Source organism: Euprymna scolopes, chromosome 38, assembly GCF_053919585.1.
Source record: "Euprymna scolopes isolate OS-2025 chromosome 38, ASM5391958v1, whole genome shotgun sequence".
In the NCBI taxonomy this organism is placed as follows: Eukaryota; Metazoa; Mollusca; class Cephalopoda; order Sepiida; family Sepiolidae; genus Euprymna; species Euprymna scolopes.
Window position 1 is genome coordinate 43,235,393 of NC_136519.1, and position 11,538 is coordinate 43,246,930.

Here is an 11,538-nt window from a genome sequence, read left to right on the forward strand (position 1 = left end):
ACTTACCTCCAGGTAGACTGGGAAAGGTTCATGTGTAAGTATGTTGTCATTGCACATGCCTCTTAGTGTCCGATTTGCTTGCTGATTATTAAGATGAAAGGCGCAAACCTGGGTCTTGTTTGGGTTTGCATTTAAGTACCACTTTTTTGTAGTACCCGTTAGTGTAGATCCTGCATTGGTGAGCATAATTTAATGTCTACTTAGTAATCGGCGTTTTCATGTTGAGATGGATGGCAAAAAGAGTAGATGCTTTATTCAAAACAATGGCCTCCCACAAGGTTCAGTTTTGGCTCCAACCATATTCAATATCTACACTACAAAAAAGCAAAACTACATAAATATGACTTATTTGAACAGTAGTTCATACGTACATATATGTGTATTTTCTACATACTAAAACGTAATCCAATTGGATGTGTGTTTAAATATCAGGCGTGTGCATTATATATACAGGTTTTCATTTTCAATATGAAATGGCAAATCTACCCAAACTAATAAAACTATTACAACGTTTAAAGTAGTGCGGTAGTTTCGAGCAAAGAACTGGACTAAAGTTTCTAACGCACGATCACTATGCAGTTTGGGACAAAGTCAGAACACCAGTAACAGATTACATCAGATCAAAATATTTTTTCTTTTGTTTTTCTTTTATATTTGTAGATGAATCTTGGTTTAATATCTCTGAAATAGTTATGCGACACCTCTAAAAACATACTTTCGTAAATTAAATTATAAATTAAAAAATACCTTTCTGGCACTTTCGATGTAAAACATTGTTGTTAAAGACGGTATTTGCTTCCACAATAAAAAAAATCCGATAAAATCCGATGATCCTCCACGTACCAGTTGTTCAATTTTGACTTTTAGTACCCATTTTTCTTTCAGGATAAAAACCGATTAATACTATTTCCCATGGCTGAATATACCTAATGTAAAGTCTGTACATCAAATATCTTTAGTATATAGTCTTTGAATGCCCTTACACACATACACACATCCTCACTTACTTTTTTAGAGATATAGATTATAAAATCTTTTTTACTGTATATTGTTTATGGCCAAGCTCCTATTAAAATTTTGCGCTAATCACGTAAACGCATATATTGATACCAGACTTACAACCGTGAATAACAACAGATATATCGGTCTCGCTCTCTCCACGATACCAGTGCCGGAATGAAAAGGAAAAAAATAGTACTTTGTATGAAATGTGCCTAAGTAGCTTCCACATTTATAAAATAAATACATTTAAAATTAAAAAAAAAGTAAGTGTACATATTACCAGCTCCAATGTAGCATTACATGTTTGTTTTGCTATGAGTTAAATGAGTATTCATGCAATATTCCAATTCTAGAAACACCTGCACGCTAGAGGGATGTTCAAATCTCATTACAGATTTACAACTGTGCACTATCAGCAAAGTTATATTCTATATATATTTCTTTGTCTCAGATTTGAAATATTAATTTTGTTTTCCATTGAATGATATTATCGCAGAGTATTTAAAGAAATAAGTTTATATGTATATGTTTAATTTTCAGAATCTATTTTTCAATGAACCCATGTGTTGTTGCAAGTTTTACTTCAAACGCATAATAGAAGGCAGTTCTGTTTATTAAACATTGCAACAAAGCCAAGTTCATAGAGTGAAATATTTTGTTTAATGATAGAATGAAGCTCATATGTACGGCGTTTCGAATGTGTTTTCATTTTAAATGATGATAAAAGTTGTATTGTTGTAATATACATTGAAAGAAAATAGCTCCGAATAAAATAACCTAATGTAATTAAAGAATCATGTTCGCAAATGTCGAAATGGATGATCATTATTGTTCAGACCATTCTGATCATTATGTTGAAGTGTGAGTACATTTTTGACATATCCTTTATACGATAAGGGTGTAGTACTTTGTTGCATGTGCCACCGCGTTGTCACTCCCCCCCATAACTGGGAGGGTAATTGGTCACTCAGGGAAGGATGTAGGGGTGGGGCAACAATGCAGTTCGGCGTTTACTTTTTCGGCAGCCGGCATGCAGTGAGCACGCGGATTTTGGCGTCTCCGTCGGAGGGGAGGATACCCCTCACTATCCTCTCACGTAAAGATCTAGCTAAATGTAACCTAGGCTAGTTAGAAAAAAAACTATCTTAAACTAATGTTAGAAAAAAACATTTAACACTTTTGTTTGGATAATATTGTAAACATTATAGTAAAGAGTTGTTATATACCTATGTGTTGCGTTCTATTCACCATTACCAACCCAGCTTTTGCTAAAGATATCACCAGCAAAATGTCACTCCCAGGAACGGTGGTCTGATGCAGAGAACATATTGGAAGAATACTCCCGCAGTCACAAACTAAGGTGTGTCTGCCGTTTTTGCATATCGTTTCTTAAGACCGGTAGAACGAGAATCCCCCTGACAAAGACAGGCAATTCTCAATGGCAAACGAACGTGTTACAAGGGGGCTCATAGTCACCTTTAAACATAAGCGTATTTTGTTAATTATGTAATATAGATTAGGATCTCTCTACTATTCAGAGTTGAGCATTCAAAAGCGATACTCTCTACTATTATATGCCAGGTGATGTGAAAGAGAGAGAGAGAGAGAGAGAGAGAGAGAGAGAGAGGGAGAGTTTCCCATAGGTTCCAAACCAGCTTAGCCTATCTTTTGCAAACTTAACATAAAGCTAATGTATATGCTTGGCAACCTTCTTAGATATGTTTGTACAAAAATTCTTCCGATATGAACTGAAAATTGAAAAAAAAAAAACGAATCTTAAAAATAGCTTTTCTCATAGATAAAAATAGTGTTACCAGGGAATACTTATGTTCCACCGTCAAGACATAATAAAATTTAAACAAATCATTTCTTCGTTAGAATAGATTGATTATAATCTGTAGATTTAACTTAGTGATAGAGCATTATACTACTGATCTAATGGTCCTCTGTTCACCCTAGATATGTCTCACAATTTATTTTAATTTTTTGCTTATTGATGAGTAAAATTTACGACAAAAGAAGACGTAGCGTTTAAAATCGCCGCAAATTATTTCTTCACTTGTATAGTTAAAACTAAACATTAAGAAAAAATGACTTGTCCGGAGAATTGATCGTCAACCCAAATATCAGCTGACGTGATATTGTAAGAAAACATAGACGGCATTTGATGAACGGCATTGTCATTATTTTTTCTTCCGAATTTGTCCACCGCGTAAAATTATTCCTCCTAATATATAGTTATCAATAGAGGATCGATTGTATAATAATACATGTGTAATCTACATAAACTAAAATATCATATTTAAGCGTACTGTACAACGAGCTAGCAGCTAGTATCTAATACAACTAATAGCATGTTCAGAAAATCCCATTAGACGGATGCGTTCGTTTGACCAATTTTATACACAATTCGGTAACCTTTGTAATAATGAGGGCATGCAAAAATATGGCATTGTAAAGTTTTTTGTATTTACTGCTCAAATGATTTCGATATGTGCTCGGACTAAAAACGAAACAATTGTGAACATTCTTGAATCATAAATCACCCCAAGATGGATAAAACTGATGTGATTTACTGATTTTCTAAAGTAATATATCAGTAGAGCAGGTCTGTTTATCGATCTATTGAATTGAAAAACAATTTGCATAAATCGAGACAGTTCAGGAATTACACGTGAAAAAAGACGCATGCTAACTTGGGCGAAAAATCTATCATCATCGATTGCAGCCTAGTACATAAATACAGTGATATAAATTTGATATCGTAAACCTTAATTATGCTCATCTCTTAAACACGCTGAAATAGTAACCTTTTTTTGCAGGTATCCTCCTGCTTCAATACAAAGATAACACAAATCACGCGGAATGATTTTTCACTTAAAAATCATCTTATATTTGTGTTGTTGTATGAAAAACGTATTTGCAGAGAAAATTACACCAACGCATAACTTACTGTACACCCTGTCTGTTACTTAATTAAAATATCCATGTATACAAGAAAATTTAATAGTTTATGAAAGTGAATTACGAAAAAAAATAAAAGGGAGTTTATCTTCCAAAGTGTTCTTAAATAGACACGTATGAAGTTTTCTTTTCATGTTTTTTTACTTTCGCTACAAAAGGAAAACGTAAAAAAATGACTTATGTTTAAGTAACTTACACATTACATTCTTTAATTTAACTTCTTTTAATACCTAAGAGAAAACAGTACGTTAATTCAGTGCCCCTTCTTTTCTTCATTTTTTCCATTTATACAATAAAAAAGTAAAAATAACAATACGTTAATTTCCCCAGTGATATTTTACATTAAAACTGCCAAAGAATACTTTTAACTTAAAACAAGCTAGCACTATTGAAATAAAGCAATGCACGTACAATAACATTAAACAATAATGCAGTTACAATAACATTACACAAAAATGTATTTAGAATAACATTAAATAACAATGCATGTATAATAACATTACACAGCAATGCATTTACAATAACATTACACAATTATACATTTACAATAACATTAAACAACAATGCATTTAAAAAACATTAAACAGCAATGCATTTACAATAACATAAAAACACACTTCATTTACAAAAAATACACAATTATGAATTTAAAATAATTATAAACAAAAATGTATTTACAAAAACATTAAACAACAATGTATTTACAAAAATATTCAACAACAATGCACTAACAATAACATTAAACCACAATGCATTTACAATAACATTAAACAGCAATGTATCAACAATATCAGTAAACACCAACACATTTAAAATTACATTAAACAACAATGCCTTTACAATAACAATAATCAACAATGCATTTAAAATAACATTAAACAAAAATATATTTGCAATAATATTACACAACAATCCATTAAACACACCATTAAAAATCAATGCATTTAAAATAACATTCAACAACCATGGGTTTGCAAAACAGTACACAATAATATATTTACAAAACATTAAACAGCAATGCATATGCAATAACAGTAAACAGCAATGCCTTTACAATAATATTAAGCAATAATGCATTTACAATAACATTGAACAACAATGCATTTACGAAAAACTTAAACATCAATGCATATACAATAACATTAAACAACAATCCATTTTCAATAATATTGAACAACAATGCATTTACACCATTATTAAACAACAATGCATTTACAATAACATTGAACAACAATGCATACACAAGAAAATTACACAACAATACATGCACAATAACATTACACAACTGTGCATGTACAAAAACATTGCACAACAATGCATGTACAATAACATTACACAACTTTGCATGTACAAAACTTTCCACAACCATGCATGTACAATAACATTACACAGCTATGCATACACAATAACATTACACAATCATGCATGTACCAAAATATTACACAACAATACATGCACAATAACATTACACAACAATGCATTACAATAATTTTACACATCAATGTATGTACAATAACATTACACAGCAATATATGTACAATAACATTACACAACAATGTATATACAATCACATTACAAAACAATGTATGTGCAATAACATGACACAACAATATATGTACAATAACATTACACAACAATGTATGTAAAATAACCTTACATTACAATGCATTTACAGAACATTACACAGCAATGGATGTCAAATGACATTACACAGCAATGCATGTACACTAACACTGCACAGCAATTGATGTACAATAACATTACACAACCATGCATGTACAATATCATTACACAGCAATGCATGTACAATAACATTAAACAACAATACATGTGCAATAACATGACACAACCATGCATGTAAAATAACATTAACTAACAATGCATGTACAAGAACATTTCTCTACAATGCATATACAACAACATTACACAACAATGCATGTACAATAACATTACACAACCATACATGTATAAAACCATTACACAACAATGCATGTACAAAAACATTACACAAAAATGCATGTACAAAAACATTACATAACAATGCCTGCAAAATAACATTACTCAACAATTCATGTACAATAACATTACACAACAATACATGTACAATAACATTACACAACAATGCATGCACAATGACATTACACAACAATGCATGTACAATAACATTACACAGCAATTCATGTACAATAATATTTCACAACAATGAACGTATAATAACATTACACAACAATGTATGTACAATATCATTACACAACAATGCATGCACAAAAACATAACACAACAATGCATGTACAATAACATTACACAATAATGCATGTACAATAACCTTAAACAGCGATGTAAGTACAATAACTTTACACAACAATGCATGTACAAAACATTATGCAGCAATGCATGTAAAATAACATTACACCACAATAGTTGCACAATAACATTACACCACAATACATGTACAATAATTATACAAAATGCATGTACAAAAAATTACACAACAATGCATGTACAAAACAAAACACAACATTGCGTGTCTAATAACATTACACAACCATTTATTTAAAATAACATTACACAAGAATCGTGTACAATAACATTACACAACAGGATATGTACAATAACATTACAGAACAATGTATGTACAATAACATTACACAACAATGTATGTACAATAACATTACATTACAATGCATTTACAAGACATTACACAACAATGCATGTAGAAGACCGTTAGACAATAATGCATGTACAATTACATTACATTACAATGCATGTGCTCTTACATAGCACAGCAATTAATGTACAGTAACATTATACAGCAGTGCACATGTAATAACATGATACAACAATACGTGTACAATAACATTACACAAGAATGCATAAAAAATAAGATTACACAGCAATACATGTACAAAAACATTACACAATATTGTATGTATAAAAACATTACACAATATTGTATGTACAATAACATTACACAACAATGCATGCACAATAACATTAAACAACAATGCGTGTACAATAATATTACACAACGATGAACGTATAATAACATTACACAGCAATACATGTACAATAACATTACACAACAATGCATGTACAAAAACATTACACAATAATGCATGTGCAATTAAATTAGAAAACAATGCATGTACAATAATTTTATCCAACAATGCATGTACAATAACACTACACAACAATGCATGCACACTAACATTACACAGCAATGCAAGTACAAACACATTAGGCAAGTATGCATGTACAATAATATTAAAAAACCATGCATGTACAATACAATTACACAACAATGCATGCAAAATAACATTACACAACAATGTGTGTACAATAATATAACACAACTATGCGTTTACAACAACATTACACAACAAAGCTTTTATAATGACCTTACAGCATACTGCATGTACAATAAGACTACACAGCAATGCAGGTAGAATAAAATTAAACAGTAATGCACTTATAATAACATTAGACAATAATGCATGGAACATACCATTATGCAGCAATGTATGCACCACAACATTACACAACAATGTATGTACAATAACATTACACATCAATGCATGTACGATAACATTACACAGCAATGCATATACAATAAGATTACACAACAATGGATGTGACGTTACATTACACGGCAAAATAGCATTACACAGAATGCATTTATAATATTATTATACAACAATGCATGTACAATAAAATAACACAGCAATGCATGCACAATTATATTACACAGCAATGCATGTACAATAACCTTACATAGCAATGCATGATAAATGACATATCACAGCACTGCATGTAAAATAGAATTACATAATAATACATGTAAAATAACATTACACAGAAATATATTTATAATAACAGTACACGACACTGAATGTACTATAACATTACACACCACTGCATGTACAATACATTACACACCAATGTATGTACAATAACATTACACAACAATGCATGTAAAACAACATTTCCCACCAATGTATGTACAATAACATTACACAAACAAGGTATGCACAATAACATTGCACAACATTACATGTACAATAATATTACACAACACTGTATGTGCAATAATAAAACAAAACTATGCCTATAACATAAACCAATAACGAATTTTCAATAACATTACACAGCTATGCAGGCACAATAACATTACACAGCGATGCATGTACAATAACATTAACCAACGATGCATGTACAATACCATTACACAAAACGCCTGTACAGTAACATTAGAAAGCAATGCATGTACAGCCCCATGACCAAAATCATTCATTTACATTAACATTACACAGCTATGCATGTAAAATAACAACAATGCATGTACAAAACATTACACAGCAATCCATGCACACTACCAAATAACACAACAATGCATGTAAAAGAACATTACACAACAATGTATGTAAAATAACATCACACAGAAATGCATGTACAATAAATTAACACACACAATGCATGTACAATAACATTACCCAACAATGCATGTAAAATAACATTTCACAACAATGCATGTACGGAACATAACATGGCACTCCATGAATGTCCGTACAATAACATTACCCAACAATTCTTGCACAATAACATTACACAATAATGAATTTTAATAACGTTACACAACAATGCATGTACAATAACATTACACAATAATGTATTGCAATAACTTTACACAAAAATTTATGCAAAATAACATCACACAGCAATGCAGGTACAATAATAGTAAACAACAATGCATGTACAATAATATTACACAGCAATGCATGTAAAATAACGTTACACAGCAATGCATGTAAAACATTACACAACAATGCATATAAAATAACTTTACACACATATGCATATAACATAATACTACACAACAATGCATGTACAATAACATTAACCAACCATTCATGTAAAATAATATTACACAAAAAGCCATGTATAAAATATTACACAGCGATGCATGGAGAATAACATTACACAGCAGTGCATTACAATAACATTACACAAAAATACATATAAAATAGCATAACACGGCATTGTATCTAAAATAACGTTACACAAAAATGCATGTAACAAAACGTTATACAGCAATGCATGCACAATATCATTACACATCCATGAATGTACAATAACATTACACAGCAATGCATGTACAATAAAATTACACAACAATGAATGTAAAATAATATTACCCAACGATGCAAGTACAAAATATTACACAGCAATGCATGCACAATAACATTACACAGCAATGCATGTACTGTAACATTAGACAACAATTCATATGTAATAAAATTACACAACAATGAATGTACAATAATATAACAAAACAATGCATATACAATAATTTTACAGAAAAATGCATGTGCAATAACATTACACATCAATGTATGTATAATAAGATTATACAACAATGCATAACAATATCATTACTCAGCAATATATTCATAAAAAACATTACATAGCAATGCATGTACAATGCCGTTGCATAGTAATGTATGTGCAATACCATTGCACAACAATTTATGTACTATAATATTACAAAACAATGCATTAAAATAACATTACACAACCATGCATTTACAATAACATTACACAACCATGCATTTACAATAATATTACACAACAATGCATGTACAATAAAATTACACAGCAATGCATGTACAATAATATTACACAAAATTACATGCACCATAACAGTGCATAACAATGTATGCACAATGGCATTAAACAACAATGCATGCTCAACAACATAATACAACAATGCATGTGCAATAGCATTACACAACAATGTATGTACAATAGCATTGCATTACAATGCATTTACAAAACATTACACAACAATGCATGTGCAATAACATTACCCAACAATGTATTTTATAATAATATTACACAGCAATGCATTGATACAAACACTACACAGTAATTCATGTACAGAAACATTTCACAGCAATGCATGTACAATAACATTACACAGCAATTAATGTACAATAACATTACACAACAATGTATGTACAATAACATTACACATCATTGCATTTTCAATAACATTACACTAAAATGCATGTACAAAAATATTACACAACAATGCATGTACAATAACATTACACACCAATGTATGTACAATAGCATTACACAACAATGTTTTTTCAATAACATTATAAAACAATGCATGTACAATAACATTACACAGCAATGAATGTACAATAACACTACACAGCAATGCAGGTTTAATAACATTACACAACAATGCATGCACAATAACATTACACAACAATGCATGTACAATAACATTACACCGCAATGTGTGTACAATACCATTGCACAATAATATATGTACAATAACATTACACAACAATACATGTACAATAACATTACACAACAATGCATGTACAGTAATATTACACAACAATGCATGTACAATAAACATTACATTGCCAAGATTAATCTGGGCATACAGAAAGAAATATTTATACCATAGATACCATGTTGTGCCATCTTAAATTCCAGTAACAATAATTACATCTAACTATGCTAAAATAATGGTTAGCAGTAATAAATTTAATTAATTATACCTTTTACTTCAATAAGTTGAAAATAATTATCTTGTCTCATCAAATTAATTTATACAATAGGTAAGCAGGTAGACTAGATGATCCCTGAAATTGTATGATGCTCATCGAACGATTCGCAATGTCGTATTTTTAATTGTCATTTAAATCGAGTAAATCAAATATTTTCAATTAAATCCATTGATTTACTGCCGAATTGGTTTACTTTCACAGTGCAACATTAGAAAGCTTTATAGGCATTCCTACAAGGACTTAGTCCACTATATATTGTTGTTGACAATAAATGACCTATTTATACTTCATAAAAGGATTTTTTTACATAAATATAACGGCTTAAATTAAATTTTAAATGTAAAAGCTAAGTATCATATTTATATTTATATTGTGTTCTTACTAAAAACATTTATTTCGAACGTGACTCATTGATATAAAAAAACTACTGTCAATGTTATTAGGTTACATTTCTTCTAATACGATTATGATGACTTTAATTTTAGTATAAAATGAAAACGTCAAGTACCATGGTGCAATTGTTCTTTAAACAGGAGCACTCGTTTCGAAAGCACCCCCCCATATCTAAAAAAAAAAAACTAATATTGATTTTGTGTGTAGGCCCTTTCAGATTGTGTGGTAATTCAACTTCGGAAATGCAATTTTTATGTTGGGTTGTATAAGGTGTGAATTTTTGTTAGAAGCGCATGTTACATTAAAGATCGGATTTTTTCGTTAATCGATTATTGGAACTTATAACGACATAAAATATAAATATATCTAAAGACACTGCTATGTACGTAAATTAAATTCGTTTGAATTTTTTTAAAAATAGCCTAGCTGTCTAGAAGTCTGTATGCATCTCGCTTACACAAAAACACCAAGCAAAATTTACCTGACAGTTTATAATATATATATATATATATATATATATATATATATATATGTATATATATGTATGTACATATACACATATATAAATACATATATATTTAATATGTGTATATAG